The 21228-nt window shown below is 50.4% G+C and overlaps 1 protein-coding gene across 2 annotated transcripts in view; it reads right to left on the bottom strand.

Annotated features, from left to right (window-relative positions):
* The window catches only part of LOC138517036 (zinc finger protein 84-like), a 115257-nt gene extending 94407 nt beyond the window's left edge, over nt 1–20850 (bottom strand). For both annotated transcript variants that reach the window (XM_069632550.1, XM_069632551.1), the window contains exon 1: nt 20727–20850. The gene's annotated coding sequence lies outside the window, so the exon portion shown is untranslated. The remainder of the gene's footprint in view (nt 1–20726) is intronic.
* Between the last annotated feature and the right edge of the window lie 378 nt (nt 20851–21228).

The following is a 21228-nucleotide window of genomic DNA, read 5'->3' as shown; positions in this document are numbered from 1 at the left end:
GACCTCCATTTCCCTCAAAAGGTAGTCCTCGTTATAAAGCACACTCCAGGAGACAGACGGTGCCGACACTTCATCTATACAAAGTCAAGGAGTGTTATCCTTTTTGTTATTGGGGTAATTTCTCTGGCATATCTTCTGTGGTGTTGATTTGCCTTATATCAAATATTCTCAAAGTAGGATTGTGATACAGTGGTGACAGAAGCACCATGGTCCAAGGCCTGGGTCGTAATGAGGGCCAATGGGCCTCATTACGACCCAGGCGGTAAGTTACCACCTGGGTCGTACCTTTACCGCCATGGCGTAAACTATGTTTACGCCATGGTGGTTGGCGGATTTACCGCCCCATTCCGGCAGTAAATCCCCATTTCCCATTTACCCTTCCCCATTCCCATTTTTGCCCCATAGGGCATAATGGGAGTGGGGAAGGAGATAATTACGCCACCATAAATTACGGTGCCGTAATTATCTCCAAGGTCCCTTAGCGCCATGGATTTTAACGCCTCCAAAAAATGGAGTCACTTCAGTTCGAGTAGCTGTCATCAAGCACACAAGCTGGTATCCTTCGCCCTGGTTAATCCTAACCAGCTCTGAGAATGGTATCCACGTGGCTTACGAGTTGATTGGTCCCACCAACTCAAAGAAGGGGCTTTTCTGTCGAGATGAACTTGGCAATTCGGACCTGCCGCAGGGCTTCACCGGACAAACCAATGGTCCAGGAGTTGCAGCAGCTGTCCTCTTCCAGCTCGTCTTCGGTTCTTTCGTTCCGGTGGTCGACTCTGCTTTCCAGTCGAAGAGTCTCGCCTTTTAAAAGGTTTCACCCTTTTATTCCAGCATAGCTGCCACTCACTCAGCAGGGTGGCTGTCCTTGCCGGACAGTCAGCCAGCCAATCACGCCAGAGTGCATTTGGGTCTCCTAGGAGACTAAGCACAGAGAGTTTTGGGCACCTCCCTCACTTCCTGCCCGCCCCAGACACTCAGACGCCAGAGGCGGTCTTCAGTTTTGAAGGCATAGAAACAAAGGGACCAAACCTAGTTTGGTGCGCAGAGGCAAACTCTAGAAGGACCTTTCCAAAAAGAAATGGCAAGAAAAGAAGGCTGGGACCTGTTTAAACAAAGGGTCTTAAGGCGCCATTTTTAAAAACATGGCTCCTGCGATTTTTAGCTACCGGTGTTCGCGGTCGAGAATAATCATGGTAGTTCGTTGTAAAACCACTGCCACCAGCCATTTCGATAGAAAAGGGTAGCATTTGACTGCTACATGAGTTTCTAGACACAGGGGATACTAAGAAACCCCTCCAGCACTCTATAGGAAGATAGTATGTGCTGGGTCTAAGAATTTAAAAAGACTAGTAAAGTCAATTTAACCTTAGATTCTCTGGGAAACATTAGTTTATCCCAGAGAAGGGGCCTCATTACGACCCAGGCGCTTAGTGGTTAACGGCGCCGTAAAAGGCTGCAGCGCCGTTAACCACTTAGCGCCTTACTACGAGGTCCTCTTGCGGGACCCGATCTGAACGGCTGGTCTAGACCAGCCATTAAAGTAGGGACCCGCAAAGGGACCTCGCAGGCAATTACGGTACCGCAATTTGCGGTACCGTAATTGCCGCCTTCCCCATTCCCATTATGCCCTATGGGCCAAAAATGGGAATGGGGAAGGGCCATGGTGAAATGGGGAAATACTGCCCCGCCAACCTTGGAATGGGGCGGTATTTCCCCATTTCACCATGGTGGACTCGTTACAACACTGGCACCAACTATGGTGCTAATAGCGCCATAGTTTAGCGCTGGTGTTGTAATGAGGGCCAAGGTATTTAAACCTTTGGGAAGTCTAAAAAGACATCGCTGTGTCACTACACTTAGGGTGCTGTGTAATACACATGAAAAGATGCCTATGGAGTTAACTTAAAACTCCAAAATCAAAGAACACAAGAGTAAAACACAAATCAAAATACATGAAAGCGTGGGAAAAAAGGCTCACACTCTTTCGAGGTAAAAAAAATCAAGTCCTCAAAATACAGCAAAGTTGCTGGGGGTCTCTAAGGTGAAGGGAATTAGCACATTTATGAGAATTCTCCCTAACATAGATTATGCTTGCACTACTTTTCAGCAGAACGTTCTTAGCAGCAGAGTTCTTTGCTGTTGCTCTCATCTGACTTGGTCCTTTCTTCCCTAGCGGGTTGTATTCTCTCTGGTGTGAGTGTTCAGGGGCATGCCTTCAACTGCTGATCCTGACGTGATCCCAGCACCCCCTGTACCTGCAGAGGCTTCCAGGACACTTCTCCAGAATGAGCCGCGCCCACCTACAGCAACCAGCCCTGAAAAAACATATTGAGTGGTTTAGCAGGAGCAATTTTATGAAAAGTGCTCTCTGCTCTTTCGAAGCGGGGTGCTGCTCCGAGGAGAGTGCAGGCCGGTGTTGGATCCCCGTGGCGGAGGAGTTCGGGTGAGCACACACATATGAGAAGACTTTGGTAAGCGATAAGTAGGGGACAGATGCATGGGGAATTGTGAGAGGTGTATGTACCTGGAGAGCGAGGTCGATGTGACGTGGAAGAGGTTTGGGATATTGTTGGTAAAATTTGCATTATTGATTGAGTGCGTTGGTAAAGTATTATAAGGAAAGGCAATGGTAAGGCAGGGATCCCTTCCGCGGAAGAGGAAGGAAGGTGGTACCACAAGGCAGTATAATATTTAAAGGAGGTATATGGAAATACAAAATAGTGGTCTCGTATAAGTAGTAGGCCAGAAACAAGTAGTGGTTGCTAGTTTAACGTGTTGGTTTTAATTCATGGTGGTTGTGTTTTCTGGGTGTATGCAGTAATTTGGTGCGTCGCGGTGTGGTGTTGGATAATTTATTGGAGTGGTGCGTGTGTATGGAAGGGTGAGAGAGAAGAGTGGGGGTTGATTCTTTTGCAGCATGCGCGGGGCGTTAGAACGGCTTTGAAGGGTCAGTACGAGATAGACGTCACTGATTGATTGATTGATTGATTGATATTTTATTTCTATCGTGCTCGTACACAAGTGTTTCAGAGTGCGACAAGGCAAGGGAGGGGAACAGGGGAGAACAAAACAGCGATCTTACTAGGCCCAGTGACATTGAGAATGCGCAAGTGCATGGGAGAGGGGGGAGGGGAAAAGTGCATGGAAGGGGGGAGAGGTGGAAAGTGCGAAGCAAGGAGAAACAGAAACATAACAATAAATAAGGGGGTCCCAAAAGAGAACATGTACAAGGCCCTGTGACTGTATCGTGACAGGGTGGAGAAATATCATAAGCAGTGGATCACGAGACAGGGGGGGATGCCCTGTCCATGGCCAGGCTAGGGCTCACACAACAAGAGTATTTTGGAACACATGTCCACATTTCTAGTAGCAAATTATAAGAGGAAGCAGCTACAGAAGAGAAAAGAGATTCTCGATCTATGGCGTACGTTCAAAGATGCAGAAGATCAAGAGATTGGAGCCGAGGCACAGAGACAGAAAGATGGGAAGTGCAGAAAGGGAGAAGGAGAAGGCGGGGTGCCAGTGGAGGGTTGGGGATTATATCCCTTGACAGCGTATTCTGCAGAAGGGTACACTAATCCAAGCTAAGTATCTGTTGCAATGGGACCCCTTCGGCTGTGGTAGGGTCTCCTGCTGTGTCAGTAACACCACTGGTGGGGGGCTACTGCTCCCCCACCTCCGTATACCCATCAGCTCAAAGGACCGGCATCGGCGGGTTACACGTCTAGGGAGTTCGAGGATAGGTTGATCGGATTACTAACAGAACTAAAAAGGATACAGACATCCCCAGGAACTGTGAGGAATATAAGTGCATTGAGAGAAGGGCTGTGAGAGTGAAAGTGAGGGAAAGTGCTGCTTAAGATGGATACTGAAAGTATAAGATGTGCAGATGTTGAGAAAGAAAGAAGCCCGGTGGGTGGATCATCCTGGGAGAGGAGAATACAGTGTTGGGAGAGAATGTGGAGGAAGAGGACGCTGATATGTTTACTGAGGATCAGAGCGAAGGAGAAGGTAGGGGTGAATAGGCAGCTGAGAATACCCCGCAAAGAGGAAGTTTATGGGCGGGGGGCAGGTTGAGGAATAGGGCTAGCCGGATGGCATTGGTAAAGAGAAGTGGAATCACGAGGAAGGGTGTGGGAAGTAGGGCAAAGATGAAGATGCCACTCATCCATAAGGGGGCAGGGAGGACACAGTATGTGCCTTGGCCCCAAATGATACCGCAGCTCACAGCAAGGGCAAGCAAGTGGATATACAAATTTGAAAAACAAACAGCCGTTGTTTGCCGTAATTGGGGATCAGGATGGGGACGTGTGGGTTAAGGATGGATTCCCGGGAGTAACCTTGGGGGACGATGCACATGATGGAGCATCATTTATTGGAGTTAGGGCAGTGGTATGGGATACTGAGGACCTTCCCGAATACTCCCTATTTACAGTTTTTGATGCAGTAGACCATGGGTGATGATGAGGAGGAGATGATGACCCAGCTAGATGTATTCTTAAAATGCAAGAGAAATGGAGAGCTGAGACGGGAGGGCCGTGGGATCAATCAATACCATTCCTCTATTTTATCATAAAGATGGGTTTACCGAAGGAAGTGCAGAAAGCGCTGGATAAGATTGTGGGTGGGCATTGAGGCGAAGGGGTGGCCGGAAATACAGAGTATAATAGTGCATCATTGTAAACGGATCAATGAGCGGGAGAGGGAAACAGCACAAAGCCATCAGGGGAATGAAGCAAAATTGGAGGAGAAAAAGTTGGCAAAGTTCGCAGTCCAGGTGCCTGTATCAACGCCAGTACAGGTGGAAGGAACAGAGAGCCCCCAGCAAGCTGTGACTGCCACTTTTGCGGCACTCTGGCCGAAGGCAGATAAGGACAGTGGGGCAGGGGCAACAGTACCCCAGCCCAGAGTGGCAGCAAGCCAGGGTCGCAGCTGGGCAGAGGGGGATTTCAAGGAGCAAGAGGAGGAGGGCTTGGACCTAGGGGAGGTAGGTTCGGACAGTATCAATGTTGGATTTTTTTAAATTGGGGGCATTTACCAAGGGAATGCAGGAGCAGGTCTGCAGTGGGGTATAATTATGGGCCACAGAAACAGGGCAAAGGGCCTCAAGGACTACAAGAACTAGGGTACCAGCAACAGGGTCAAGGGTACCAGAATCAGGAGTATCCACAGGGGCAGTACCAAACTTATAATCAGCAGACCCAAGCACAGGACACACAAGTGTGGCACCTGTCGCAGCAACAGCAGGGTGGTGCTGCCCCGGTAAAACGGGTGCCAGGTGGGGCTGCTCCCTTTGGGGGAGCAGTAGTGGTAGGAGGTAGCCCCTTCTCGTTCCCTGGACTGAGCACATATCCTGATTAGGACAACCCACAGAGAGCACTCGCCTTGTCGACGACTATGGACACTGAAGTGGAACTTTTGATGGGGGCAGAGATAGGAAATTAGCAATTCATATTTATGGTGGGCTCTGGTGCAACAAAATCATGTATCATGGAAAGAAACTTTCCACTATCAGGAAAATATCTTGACGCGCAGGGATTCTCTGGGGCTATTCTCAAGGTTCCATACACTGAGGAGTTGGACGTAAAGGTGGGAGGGAAGGTGGGAGCGAAGGTAGAACGGGGGCCCTTACTATATTCTGAGAGTTCCCCATTCAATTTACTGGGTAGGGACCTGACTGTGGGCCTCATTATGAAACCGGCACGGCTGCCGACGGAGTAATTTTTTTTCCGGCGCCTAGGAATGGGCAATTGCCGGCGCATTACAGCCCAGGCGGACCCGGTAATTGCCCATTCGTGGGCATCAGAAAATATTAGTCCCCATTCCCATTGGACTCAATGGGAATGGGAGCTCGCACTCCTACACTTGTCCCAGAGAATCACCAAGCACACCGCCACAAGACTCTTGAGGGTGGGATATTCCAACATGATTCTCACACCAAAAACAAGGAAAGCCCGTGCGGGGTGGTGCAGTTTTCCTACAATGGCCGCTACCCATTGGAACGCACTCCCTACTCATCTAAGAATGATCGAGTCCCACCAAGCATTCCGCAAAGCCATTAAAACTAAGCTTTTTGTATAAAAGGTAAATATATATATATGTGCACCTCCCTGTATAACTGCCTTACTGCTATCTTACGTATGCTTGTAACAATTATCATACTTGTACTTCACTAAGTCTGTATCTGTAACTAAGAGAACTCTGGTTCCCATTGAACATTTGAATCAAAACTTCTTACAAATTCTTGTAACAGCGCCTTGATGCCTCCGGGTTGCAAGTGCGCTTCACAAATGCAAATAAATAAATAAAATTGGTAGGTTGGATGCACTGGCACCATTCGTGGTGCCGATGCATCCGACATGGTCTGCTCGCGGGTGCCAGTCTGCCAGGCACCTGCGAGCAGGACTCGAAGTTTGCCGGTACCGTTGTTACTGGACCGGCAACCTTGTAGCCCTATATCTTTTACAGATCATGGAGTAGTCTGTTCCACGCCTGGGATGTGTTCTGTAAGGGTGATGTTGACAATAAACACAGTGACAAAGGAGGTGGTAGTCCGCGGGATTCCCGTACACCCGGACATGTTTATCTATGGTATTACAGCGCTTGTGAAGTGCCCACTGATTTTGTCATCCAGCTGTGTCACCCGAGGTGGTGTGGCTGGACTGATATTAGCACCGGATTTACAGGAGTTGTTGGTTTTGGACAAAAGTGTTGTCCTATTGGGAATGGATAGGGACGGGTGTGAGTGGCGCACTCTGTAGAACCAACAATGCAATGCAATGAGATGACAAACTGTTTGGGAATAAAGACTAAGAGGGGGAAATAATACTAAAGGTTTGCATCCCATGTGACTTAATGATGCAGTACCAAAGAGTGCAGCGTCCCTTAATGGCAGCATTAACTCCATCCCCATTTTTTCGATGAGGATTTACAGCACTTGCCTTTACAATTGTGGACTACAAATCCACATGATTAGGATTATTGAAAGATGTAACACCTGTGCATATAATATTGAAGCCAGGTGCAGTGATGCCCAGGGTGAGACAATATCCACTGTTAAGAGATGCAGAGGAAGGCATTAGAAAAACAATACAGGCCCTACGTCCCTGTGTAACACAGCAATATGTCCTGTTAAAAGGGGGCAATTGGAGAATGGAATGATCCAGGATTTGCACCCCCTAAATGATGTGGTGCAGAAAGAGTTTCCAGTAGTCCCGAATCCTGTGACAATTTTATGCAACATCCCCAAAGAAGCCACATATTTTACTTTAGTGGATTTGAAAAAATGCATTCTTCTCGATTCCACTCCATCCGGAGTGGAGGTACCTTGCGGCGTTTATGCAGGGCCAGATGCGGTTTAAACACACTAAATTACCCCAGGTGTACTGTGAGAGCCTGAGCATATTCAACTGAATACTGCATGCCGATGTAGGTAATGTTCAGGTGTCTAGCATGATTATCCACTACATGGTCAATCTGCTAGTGTGTAGTGATAGTGAACAGCATTGCCGAAGGGACTCCACTGCACTGCTACAAGTGTTGCCCTACAAAGGGTACAAGGTCGATAAGGCCAAATTACACTATTGCCAGCAGGAAGAAATCTATTTGGGGAAGTACATATTGGTGAATGGGAAGAGGATAATACCTGACAGGGCAGCGTCAATACGCGCCACCCCCAGTCCCGCCTCAGTTCAAGAGATGCAGAAGTTTCTGGGCCTATGTAATTACTGTCGGGCTTGGATTCTAGATAACGCGGCATACACAAGCCCACTTCTACAGGCCCTAAGGGATGCACAAAAGATAAAGGAATGTAGACAGGAATTGCATTTGTTTTCACATTCTGATATGATATGGTGTGGCATTTATAACGCGCCTGTACACAAGTGTTTCTAGGTACAACAAGATAAGGAGGGGGGAACAAAAGGAGGACAAAATAACGATCTTACTAGGTCTTGTGTCATTCAGATTGTACAAGTGGGGGGGAGAGGGAAGGGGAGAAGTGCAGGGGGTATTGGAAGGGGGATGTGCAGTTAACTCACAAGTGCAGCCAGCAGGTGGCTCCTAAGTGCAGAGAGATGGGACTGTAGTGTTGCAGATACAGACCCTTAAGTGCCTGGGAGCCTGGATGCAGTGCAATGGCAACTGGACATGCAGTAGCCTGGGCCCGAGTTCAGAGGGTGACCAGGTGGCCAGTGCGCGGAGCAGTCAGGTGCATCACCAGCGGAGATGAAGAGAGAAAGCGGACGCGAAAAGGAAGTTCTGGAACCGGAGGTGGTTCTGCTCAAGTTTGAGAGAGGCAGGGAGGCTGTTCCAGAGGGAGTTCCTAGCCGAGCAGATAGATCCGCCCCCAACTCTCTGCTTGGAGAAGCGTCTGACCCTCAGACAGTTGGAGGTGGATGAGCGGAGAGCTCCAGAAGGAAGATATTTTGGATGGAAAATTTGTACGTAGAGCGGTCCGAGGCCCCTGAAATCCTTGTGGGTGATGCAGAGGGTCTTGAACTTGATCCTTGCAGCCACGGGTAGCCAGTGAAGAGATTTCAGAGCTGGAGAGGTACAATCCATGGGCTTGACGCCTAGTACAAGTCTTGCAGTCCTGTTCTGGATAAATTGTAAAGGTCAAAGAGAAGAGGCAGGAAGATTTAGAAAGAGGCTTTTGCAATAGTCCAGCCTACAAAGGACCAGAGCTCTGCAGATAGTGAGCTTCTGGTGGAAAGGAAGAAAAGGAAGAATACCTCCAAGGAGGTGCAGCTGATAGTTTGACTTGTTAAAGGCATCAGAGATGTGAGGACGGAAGGAAAGGGTGGAGTCAAGATGACACGAAGGTTCTTAGCCTGACAGGAAGGAGCAATAAGAGGGCCCAGATTGGGCAGCTAGAGAGAGAGAGGAAATGAGGGAGCGGGTGTCCCAATGAGGAAGACCTCAGACTTACTGGCATTTAGGTAGAGATAATTGACAGCACACTATTCCTGAAGTGCGGCCAGACAGTCTGGTATGAGAGAAGAAGCAGAGGTGGCTGAGGGGAGCCTGAAAGAGAGCTGAGTGTCATCCGCATAACACTGAAAATTGGAGCAGAAAGTAGCATTGCGGTGGGCAAGAGCTGCCAGGTAGTGGGTGAGGGGCCAGGGAGAGTGGTTAGGCTGCTGGGGAACACCACAAGTAGAGAGAGAGATAGAAGAGAGGAAAGGCCACAGTTGGACCTGAGAGGGGTGGTTGGTGAGAAATGAATTCAACTAGGCCAGGGACTGATCAGTAATACCAACGCTGTCCCCAAGACGATTGAGCAGGATGGCATGGTTGATCATGTCAAAAGCAGAGGATAGATCAAGGAAAATGAGGACAGAAGTAAGATTAGAGTCAAGATTGGAGAGCAGTTCTTCACAGGTGTTTTGGAGAGCAGTTTCCGTGCTTCTGGCAGCTCTGAAGCCAAACTGGTGGTCATGGAGGCAACAAAAAGATTCAGTCTGTAGATTAAGCTGGGAGATGGCCAGCTTTTCCAAGAGTTTGCCCAGGAAAGGAGTGATGGAGATTGGGTTATAGTTAGCTGGAGAAGAAGGATCGGCTGAGGCCTTCTTTAGAAGGGGGTGCACAAGAGAGTGCTTACGTGGGGAGGGGAAGATACCATGGAAAAGGAGTGATCGCAGAAATTGGCCAAGGCTGGAGCAAGGATGTTGATGTGGTCCTTGATAGTTCTGGATAAGCAGGAGAGAAATTGCTTTGATGAGACTTTCATAGATCGGACTTGTCTAGAAACATCATGAGGGGTGAACAGGAGAAAGGAGGAGAAGAGACGGCCTCAGACGGGCAAGGAGTGGTAGGAGGAGGAAGTGGAGGTAGAGGAAGAGAGGGTGGACCGGATGTCATGAGTTTTAGTAGTGAAATGAGAGGCCTCAATGAGAGGGGGGTAGGGAGCCCAGGCAGGGGAGGCGTTAGGGGAGTTCACGCGAGGGGGGCAGACTGAGGGAGGCACCAGGGGGACACAAAAGGGAGGGGTCACAACAAAGAACAAGAACAGACCTACAAATCAGATGCAGTACAGAACCATCAGAAAGAAAAGAGCACAACAGGCAACAAGAAGTATAGAATGCAGATGTAGTACAGAGCCAGGCAAAGCACAAATCACAACAGGGTACCTGGGAGTAAAGAAAGCAGATGCAATACTGGGCCAAAGGCAAAGCACAGCGGTCAGCAGGGAACCTAGATGTGAAGAATGCAGGCAATTGCAATGTGATGCCACAAACTGTGGATAGCAACACAACGATGCTTTTGGGCTGTTGTGCGCTCAACAAATGTGAATAAATAAATAAATAAATATCAAGAACCATAGAGAGCAAACACCAAGTCAATACAATCAACAATACAGTCAACAAGGCACAGAACACAACGGGAAGCAAGAAGAAGAATTCAGGCAATGCCAAATAATTCCCGAAAAAAGTGGAGCACAAGACAATGTCAGAACAGTACACAATAGATCAAAGAGGGAAGGGCTGAGATGCGAGAGGAAGGAAAGGAAACGCAGGAGGGGTGAATGGAACAGGATGCAGGGACCTACGATGCAAGGGAGCGCACGCAGCCAAGTTGTTGGCTAGGTTTCTGAGCACAGCACAATACAACACACACAGATTCGAAAAAGGCTATGTTTTTTAGCACAGCACAATACAACACACCCAGATTCGTCTTTCCCAAAAGGGAAAAAAACGCTAATGGTCAGCTTATGACGGCAGTGTTGACCCAAAAAACACTATGCGCCACAAGTCATTGGACTATTATAGTGGCACTCGGAATGCAGTGATGCAAGGGCAGTTCGTGTGCGAACAAGCATTAGCAGCTGCTTCCTTTGCCATAGAGAGAAATTCTACGACCGTGATTGGGTGTTCAGTAACGTATGTGGAACATTTTTGTTTGCTATTCTAGAAAGGTCAACATCTATCCTGACTACGCAAAGGTCGTCGGCATATGAGATCATCATCTCTAAACCCCATATTCATATGTTTAGGTGTAAGACAGTGAATGCTGCCACCTTTTTAACAGGCATGCCTACTAAGAGGACCTGACGGCACACAATTGTGCCACATATGAGGGGGAGGAGGATGATACTCCCAAAGCAAGGGACTGTGCATGGACAGAGGGTGAGATACTTTTCATTGATGGGTCATCCACAATTGATCAGGAGGATGGACAGAGACGGACATGGGCAGCAGTGGTACGACTTGAGGAAGTGGAGTACAAGACGGTGGTCATGAAAAGGTTGCCTACCCATTTTTCTGCACAAGCGGCAGAACTTGTGGTGCTCATTGAAGCACTGAGAGCGTCACAAGGGTGCCATGTCACAATATACTCTGACTCGGCATACGTTACAACAACGGTACACGCCGGTCTCTCCTGCTGGAATAGGAGAGGGTTTCAGGGGGAAATGGGTCCTCAGTGCAGCATGGGGTGAAAATACTGATAGAAGCCTTATCACAGCCATTGGTTGTGGCGGTCATCATGTGCACTGCCCATGCACAAGGGACAGATGAAATATCGAGGCGGAACGCAGCCGCCGACGTGGCGGCCAAAATGGCAGGGTATCTTCCAAATAAAATACCCGCTGAGTAAGTTGTAAGTGTCCCACCGGCGGCAAATGAGCAGCCAGTGCCTTATACAGCATTGCCCATCTCCCAGATTATCAAACTGCAAGGAAGGGCACCTGAGAGGGAAAAGGAGTTGTGGTTACAGAGAAGGTGTAAGCAATCTCCGACAGTTCTGGTATGGCGGCAGGAGAGCTCTGGGAAGACAGTAATGCTCCAGGAGCTGCTAGCAGTAGCATTTGAACTATTGCACTATCCTTCTCACAGTTTGAAGCAACACATAGCAGCAGACATACAGGTGGACTGGTTCACACCAAACATCCAGGAAAGCATTACAGAAATGGTCATACATTGCACCCCATATCAAGTTTTAGTACAGGGATGACACCATGAACTTTATGGGGCACCTTACCCCGCCATACTGGGCCATTCCGTGAATTACACATAGGCTATGCTGATATGGGTGAGCATTGTAATGGATCTAGGTACCACATTGTGGTGATTTGTCCTTTCTCAAGGTGGGTGGAAGCAGGGCCATGTTTGCACCCGGATGTCAAAAGTGCTGCAAGGTTTCTAGTGTGGGAGGTTTTCCCACGCTGGGGTGTGTGTGACATTTTAAAGGTCAGATAATGGCACATACTGCTTCAATGTGCTATTCTGACACGTTACAGCATCAAGCATCGGATGTGTTTGATTTATCATCCACAGGTCATTGGCATTGTGGAGAGAATACCACTATGAAAAGGTATAATGTTATTTCTGACAGTACTGCTAAAGCAGCCATCCCTGAAAATGTGTATAGAAGAATGAAAATAGAGGCAAAACAAAAATATGATACGTATGAAGGACTGGGTTTTGATGTGATCGAGGATATTCATCACCCCGAGTTCACTAACTCATGGTACTCTGATACGAGTGGTGCTGGGAGAAACTCTGTGAATGGGAGCTGTTATGTGTGGTCACTCCTTCCACATGTGTCAGGGGCTCCCAAGGTCTTAGTACTTGCAAGTAGTCCCAATTATAGAGGCACATTGCCTAGGTCATCTTGCGCTATGAAGAATAAAAGGAACATTCCAGGCCCAGATCTTGCAAAATGCACGAAGACCCGAGAACCATCAAGTGTGTGGAGTTACCCCATCTGATGGTGAATGGGTGGAAGTATATCAATAATAACTGGCAGGACAGCACACTACCTTGCTTGGCAGAAGAACTGGTAACATATAGCAAGGAAAGGATAGCACGAGTGGTCAACTTCTGAGTGCAAATCTGGACAGAGCATATCACAAAGCTGATGTGGATTGCAACAATGGAAAAGGCAGTGTGAGTGCACAAGGAAGAAGAATATGAACTCTGTTTCCGCAGCAAAGGTACACTCTTTGTCGGCACTAACAAACATTGTAATAAAACTCTCTTGCTCACAGACATGAAGAAAGGAACAGTGGTGATGATGGCTTACTGCTGGGTCTGTGGCCGACAAGCTTACTTGCACCTCCCACCATCATGAAGGGGCTGTTTCTCGCTGGCCACATTGCATTCAGCGCTATTAGTAATCCAAGAAGAACACCTGAAGGGGGGGAGTACTGCCTGCAGAGGGGCCAATGAGTTTTCTCAAAGTAGAAAATGAAGGTAAGAGTTTGGTGCCCACGCAAGATACTAAAATACCAGAAGAATACAGACTTTTCAGCTCAGCAGAATAATGTATCGCCTCTTTACTGTTGCCGGGAGTGCAGCCCGCAGCCTATGCCAAATTGCTGCAAATAGTGAAGTGGGAACTGGTCCAGCTTGTCAACGACACAGAGAATGGGTTCAAGGTGAATCAAGCTCGAGTTGTGGGAGTTAAGCTTTATGAAAATGCAAAATTGCTATGGGCCTCATTATGAGTGTGCCAGTCTGGAAACAGCGGTGCCGGTAAGCCTACCAGCACTGTTATTTCCGAACCGGCACACTAAGCACCGGCACCGTTATTAACGGTGCCGGTGCTTCCGTGTTCTCCATTCCCATTGAGTCCCCCATGGGACTCAATGGAATTACAGAATTACTGTTGCCTGACTCCCCGGCCGCCGGGGTGAGGATACCCCGGTGGCACTGGGAAGTCAGGCGCTGGTTATTTTTTTACAGGTCCGGGCGGCAAGCCACCGGTATCACCGGCAGGCTGCCACTGAACTTGCAAATTTTACCGGTGCCCGAGAATGGGCAATTACCGGGTCATTACGGCCCCGCCAGACCCGGTATTTGTCCATTCCCTGGCACCGGTAAAAAATGCTCCCCATTCTCATTTGAGCCCCATAGGGCCAATGAGAATGGGGAGGTCGGATGCACCAGCGCCATTCAGAATGGTGCCAGTGCACCCGACATGCTCTGCGGGTGTCGGAACTGGTGGGCGTAAAGGCAAGCTTACCGGGACCGTGGTTACCGGACCGGCAAACTTGTAATGGGGCCCTATGACATTTAACTGGGCCCGTCGTGGCTAGGACGTGATCGTGAAGATGTTAATGCCCATCATTGTGTTCGCCCTGGTCCTTTTCTGCACTTGTCAGCTGGCTCCTCGATGCTGTGTTACAGTAACACCTGATAGCACAAGAATGATGGTATCAATTTGGGGTTCAAAAGCACCTCGCGAAACAAAAAACATTGAAGTACAAACGGATGTCCAACAGGGAAGCCCGTATGGAGATGAAGTTGATCCTCTATACCACGCTATCATTTTCACACACCCTAATGAATCCAAAGAATTACACAGGGCTGGACTGGGCAGGGGCGGGGGATGCATTTATAAGACGTATATATGTCTTTCACCTGAAGAGTATGCGCGTAGGGGGGAGAGTTTGCAATCAGTGTGTAGGGGTTGGGTGCTAATAAGGAGAACTCAGCTATATGTGGATGCAGAGACTAGGTAGCAGGAATGCAGACCTATTCCAGAATTTGTTACCTTACAAATAACGAAAGGGAGGAATGTTGGGAAGGGGTCAGCCCCATCCACTCACCTCCTAGGTGCTTTAAGGTAAGGCGAGATGCATTCGAGGCACTGTGATGAGCCAAGGGGCAGGGGGGACAGTGAGAGGGATGCCTTCACATCCAGCAGGACTCCATGTTAATATAACCAATTATAGTGTAACTACATGGTCCTGCGAGTTACAGCCCATATAACTGACTAAACCCTAAACTCCCCGAATTCCATGGCACCAGTTCCCTTTGACCACCAACACCAAAGTAACAAGTCCAGAAATGTTCAAAGAGGATGGGCAGAGCTTATCGTTGAAGCGACAGTTGTGTGATTTGTATTGCGAGGTGCTGGGAGGGATACATTATAGTTCAAAACGAGGGTGGAGGCCTTGGAGCCAGATGTGCGGAGGGAGTGAGTGAAATGTGTGTGTGAAGGTTAAAGTGCCCTAGAACCTCCTTTGTGTCTGTCTTAAGGCCTGCCAAGTGCACAGTATGAGTGATAAAACAAGTTGTAAAGTAGCAGTATATTTGTTTTCTGACCTTCAACTTAAGTAGAAGATGAGCTCTGCAGCACCCATTTGATGGAAGACGAATGGGTCAAATAAACTATCATCCCTTATGGATAAAGGTGGTACCTGTAAAGGGTCCATCCAATGAGCCGTGTTGGGTTTTTACTATATGTGTTGCCTCATCTATGATGATGTATTGCTTTATAAGATTCTGCTTGTACTACTTTTCGTCAGAACGTTCTTAGCAGCAGAGTTCTTTGCTGTTGCTCTCATCTGTGTGTGAGATCAAACTTGTTATCCTTACAAGATCGACTTGGGCCTTTCTTGACTAGAGGGTTGTATTCTATCTGGTGTGAGTGTTCAGGGGCGTGCCATCACACTGCACTGGAGGCATGTGATTGGCAGATCCATGAAGCACATCACTGGGCACATCTAATGTGAACAGTTATGAAGCACTGCGCTGGATGCATGTGATGAGCACATTCATGAAGCACTGCACTGGACGCATTTGAAGGGCACATTCATGAAGCACTGCACTGGGCGCCTGTTATGGGCAGATCTAGGATGCACTGCACTGGACGTACGTGATGGACATATTCGAGAAGAACTGCACTCGGCACATGTGACGGGCATCGTTATGAAGCACTGCACTGGACGTATTTGATGGGCCCGTTTATGAAGCGCTGCACTGGATGCATGTGATTGGTACGGTTATGAAGCACTGCACTGGATGCATTTGATGGGCAGATTAATGAAGTGCTGCACTGAGGCCAGCAGAAGCAAGGTTATACCATCACAGTCCTTATCTGAGGGGAGCATTCTCCAGACACAGGCAAGGATGCATTTGTCACTGCCATCAGAAGCAAGGGTTCTTCCTGCATGGCCTCCACACTCCATGCTCTGTCGTGCCTAACCGTCACAGTCCTTAACTGAGACGAGCATTCTTCAGGCACAGGCAAGGATGTGAGTGTCACTGCCAGCAGAAGCAAGGTTACTTCCTTCCACGTGCTGCCCTGCATTACCCTCACAGTCCTTAACTGACGGAAGCCTTCTCCAGACACAGGGAGGAATGTATCACTGCTGGTAGAAGCCAGGGTAATTCCTGCACATCCTCCACACTCCACTCGCTGTCCTGCATTACCCTCACAGTCCTTAATAGAGGGGAGCATTCTCCAGACATAGGGATCTCGAGCCATCCTTTCCCAAAACGGTTTAGGTGGGCAGTACATTTGATAGGCCTCCTAGGCTTTGTTATGGGGACATGGGTCTCCAGGCCCTGCCATGGTGGTGGTGCCCCTCATGACAGGGTGGCCCGCTGGGCCAATATCCCGTGCTGGACACAGCATGGCAACAAAGACACAGACACCAGTTGGTAGTGTTACTGGTACTGCTGAGAGGGAGACCGCCCAGCCCTTTTATTAGAGGGCGCCACAGGTCTGGACACGTGGTCCTAACATGTGACTTTTGCACAAGCTACAGTGCTTGTGCTGATGTCACAACATCCCCTGCCAATGGGAAAGACAAACAACTGATTCAAGAATTACAATGGCATGTTTTCCAACTACAGCACTCGCTCCTACCCCAGAGGTCATTAGCAAACATTGATCTACGCATGTATGCATTGGTGGCTGACACACCTTTGGTGCTTCGTTCTTAAAAGCTTTATTAGTCCAATATGGAAGTGGGGATTGCCCTACTGGCTGGAAAAGTCACACCGGGGGTACCGGGGCCGCATCGGCAGATGGTCACAGGGCAATCGCTCTGTGTCTGCTCACCCATGATGGAATACGCTCCACTAGCCGGCAAAGCCTCCAGTGACGCCGGGGGCCACATCGGCTGGCGTCTTGCCAGCAGGTCTCTGGCCCATCTACTGTAGGATGGTCCTCCAGCAGGGCTGGGTGGTCTTTCTCCCATGTGGCAGACCATAGTCCTTTGCAGAGGCCAGAGTCTTTTGGGCCCCCTCACCCACAGGTGTGATACCGGTGAACAGTAGTGGGCCGACACGTGTCCAGGTTCCCCCTTCAGGTGGGAGTTTTTCCTTGGTTCCGTTTTGGCGGCAGTCCCACCATGCTGAGGCTCCCTGCAGAAGGAGTTGGCATGCGCAGTGATCAGGGCCCTGCACTGCCCAGGTCTTCCCTCTGCTTGTCAGGGGGAAGACCTGAACTTGTGTTGATAACGCAGCGCAAACGTCCGCGCCATGGCCAGCCTCTCTGGGTTAGGAGTTCTTCCTGGCTTGTCTTTTGCCTGGCCACACAAGCACACTCATCAGGGAGAGCGCAGACTGGCTAAGGCCACGTCTCCCCCAGGAAGGAGCTCCTTCTGGATCGCCTCTGGTGTAGGGCCACTGCAGTGGCGGAGCTCGCCACACTGCTCTTGTGTTTTGGTGGTGGAGGGGACAAACCCCGCTGTGTGACCCTCTCCAGGGCCGTTGGCAGCAAGGCTAGGCAGAGTCACTGTGGTGGCTTGCGTGAAGCCTTGGCGGTGCCCATTGTTACTTGGTCATTCTTCTCTCCCAGGCAGGGGCTGACGTCAGCCTGTTTCCTCTAGGATTGCTTTCATGAGCACCTTCTGCCTGACTGCACGTGCACTCTAACCTGGGAGAGCCGGGGTCATGCCAGCGCCATGGCAGGGATTCGTGGTGATTGGGTGCAGGATGGGCAGCGGCCCATTTTGTGCCATCTACGGGTTCCCTTCCAGGTGGGAGTGTTCCCTCACTGTCATGGGCTCCGGGAGGAAAGGCCACTGCAGTGGTGGTTCTTGCTGTGCCACTCTTATCCAGTTAAATGTCAGGGACAAGACCCCAATTCATGACCTGCTCCTGGCCTGTTACCCACAAGGATAGGCAGGATCACAGTGGTGGCTTCCTGCAAAACCCACTGCAGCACACGGACTTGCCGAACCACACTTTTTTACCCAGGCAGGAGTGTCCAGTACTGTAGCAGCATGGTCTGCTCTTCTCCTAGGCCTCTCCCATAGGCAGGAGCAGCTCAAGGCAGTGCACCTCTCCCACCGGCAGGAGTGCTTGTTTGAGGCAGTGCACCTCTCCCCCTGACAGGAGCGAAAGCTTTGAGTCTGCAGTGGGCCAGGGTGCCCGGCTGTCCTTTTGCGCCAGGCAAGGGCCTCTAGCGTTGTTGCGGCATGGGCAGCGAGTTCTCACGCAGGCAGGAGTACTAAAGGTCCTTGTGGAAACATGAGCTGTCAGTCATCCCCAAGGCAGAATGGGCTGCCTGTTCTCCCCAAGCAGGAGTACCTAATGTTCATGTGGTGGCATGTGTGACTTGCCCTCCCTATGCCCGAGTACGTAATGTCCAAGTGGCGGCACGGGCCACCTGCTCTCCCCCAGGCAGGAGTACCCCACAAGTCATTGTGGCAGCGTGGGCCGCTTGCCCTCCCCCAGGCAGAGTGCCCAACAGTCATGTGTTGGCCTGAGTCAATAATCTCCTCCAGGGGCTCTGGAAAAGCCGAGCCCCCTGCTCTTCCCCCGGCAGGAGACTTCCAGTTCACTCCCAGCATCTCTCCCCCAGGTGTGAACTAAGTTGCTGATGGCGGTAGCGTTCCGTGCAGCCCTTTCATCTCCCACAGGTGGGAGAAGTTCATTGGTCACTGCAGCGCTGCATGGCGGTGAGCTACTTCACTTTCCAGGGCGGGGACATTTTAAAATTGTTCATTCCTTTTTTTTCTCCTCTGGATGCAGGGCTCCGCTCCCCTTTTATTGCGGAGGGCCCTGCCACTCACTCCCTCTGCATGCAGAAGTATAGTGTTGCTAGTGGCAGCAGCCCTCGCAGTCTCCCCCAGGCAGGAGCACACTCTTTATTAGTTTGCTGCATATGCAGCGCAGGCCACGTCGCCGACTCCTGCGGACGGAAGATTCCATTTTTTATTGTGGCGTGGCCCCACCACTGATTGTCCTGAGTGAGGTGCGAGTTGCGCACCCTATTTTCTCCTACCTGCTGGGCAGAAGAAGAGGCTAGGGTTGCCCGCACTGTCGCGTTCCTCCCCAGAGTATGACTCCTGCCCCCTTCACTGCTGCCAGGCTGCCCTGGCCTCTGCCTTCCCCCCCTTTTTCTTTATTTGACTATGCTGGAAGGACCGGGGTGCAGTGAGTGGGTCTGGTCGGTGGACCCTCTCGTCGCCAGATGTTACAGGAGAGTCTCCGCTCCTCGCAATGGTGGTGGTGCCCCTGATGGTAGGGCGGCCCGCTGGGCCAAAGGCTCGCAGTGAAAGCAACAAAGACACAGACACCAGTTTGTAGTCTTACAGGAACTGCCGAGCAGGAGACCACTTGGTTCTTTTATTAGAGGGGCTAAGTGTCTACACACGAGGCCCTAACATGTGACTTTGACACGAGCCACGGTGCTTGTGGTGACATCACAACAGGCTTTAACAGGCTTTGAATGTAAAGGGCCCTTTCACATGCAGGCCCACATGTGCATGCTGACCGAGCTTCCTGGGCTTGTGCTGCACTTTTATTAAATGCATCCCTATAGAAATAGATATTGTGCAGTGTCATGGACAGCTTTGCAGTGATTCCTCTCCGCAGGGTAAAATAGAATAAAAAGAACAGGCAGGAGGCTGAGGAGTGTGGCCTCTCCTTCCTCGCGTGACTGAGAGGAAGGAGAGGCCAGAAAAGGAGGGTCCGGGGAGAGCAGGAGTGTGAGTGACCGAGAGGAAGATGAGGACCAGAGATAAGAGAGGCCAGAAAAGGAGGGCCTGGGGAGAGCAGGAGTGTAAGTGACCGAGAGGAAGATGAGGACCAGAGACAGGAGAGGCCAGAAAAGGAGGGTCCGGGGAGAGCAGGAGTGTGAGTGACCGAGAGGACGATGAGGCACAGAGACAGGCGTGGTGAAGAGGAGAGGCCAGAAAAGTAGGACCCGGGAGAGCAGGAGTGTGAGCGACCGAGAGGTGGATGAGGCCCAGAGACAGGAGAAGCCAGAAAAGGAGGGCCTGGGGAGAGCAGGAGTGTGAGTGACCGAGAGGAAGATGAGGCCCAGAGACAAGAGAGGCCAGAAAAGGAGGGCCTGGGGAGAGCAGGAGTGTGAGTGACCGAGAGGAAGATGAGGTCCAGAAACCTGCAGAGTGAAGAGGAGAGGCCAGAAAAGGAGGGCCTGGGGAGAGCAGGAGTGTGAGTGACCGAGAGGAAGATGAGGCCCAGAGACAAGAGAGGCCAGAAAAGGAGGGCCTGGGGAGAGCAGGAGTGTGAGTGACCGAGAGGAAGATGAGGTCCAGAAACCTGCAGAGTGAAGAGGAGAGGCCAGAAAAGGAGGGCCTGGGGAGAGCAGGAGTGTGAGTGACCGAGAGGAAGATGAGGCCCAGAGACAAGAGAGGCCAGAAAAGGAGGGCCTGGGGAGAGCAGGAGTGTGAGTGACCGAGAGGAAGATGAGGTCCAGAAACCTGCAGAGTGAAGAGGAGAGGCCAGAAAAGGAGGGCCTGGGGAGAGCAGGAGTGTGAGTGACCGAGAGGAAGATGAGGCCCAGAGACAGGCAGAGTGAAGCGGAGAGGCCAGAAAAGGAGGGCCTGAGGAAAGCAGGAGTGTGAGTGACCGAGAGGAAGATGAGGCCCAGAGACTGGCAGAGTGAAGAGGAGGACCCGGGAGAGCAGGAGTGTGAAAATACGAGAAAGCGGGATATGGGGGGGGGCAGAAAAGCTCGGTCCTAGATCTTAATGGGGTGACTCTGATATTAAGGGGGTTTAATATTAAACCTCTGACCTTCCGACTCCCCGCTCTGCAGAGTAGGAGAAACCGGGCGTCAGTCACCCGCCCGCCCGCAGTCGAAGAAAGACAGGGCATAAGGTGGGCAGTGTCTCCACATTGCGCATGCCCAGCACGTGCACGAGCACTGCTACGCATGCTCCTGAGTGAAGCGTTACTTTAAGAAACGTGTGCAGTAGCCACGGCTTAAAATCCCGGGCTGGATGCGCATGCTCAATAGCTCAGAACGGCATGAGCCACTTCCGCAAACGCCGAGACGGAGAAGTGTCTCTACTGCGCAGGCCCAGTGTCTTCACATTCCATCCTGCGCATGCGTACCAGTGAAGGCTTCCTTTCAGGCACGTTTGAGCCACATCCGCAAACGCCGAGACGGAGAAGTGTCTCTACTGCGCAGGCCCAGTGTCTTCACATCCCATCCTGCGCATGCGTACCAGTGAAGGCTTCCTTTCAGGCACGTTTGAGCCACATCCGCAAACGCCGAGACGGAGAAGGGTCTCTA

Source organism: Ambystoma mexicanum, chromosome 6q, assembly GCF_040938575.1.
Source record: "Ambystoma mexicanum isolate Mex_15411 chromosome 6q, UKY_AmexF1_1, whole genome shotgun sequence".
NCBI lineage: Eukaryota > Metazoa > Chordata > Amphibia > Caudata > Ambystomatidae > Ambystoma > Ambystoma mexicanum.
Note: the sequence above shows the minus strand (reverse complement) of the source record. Positions and strands in the feature narration are given on the sequence as shown.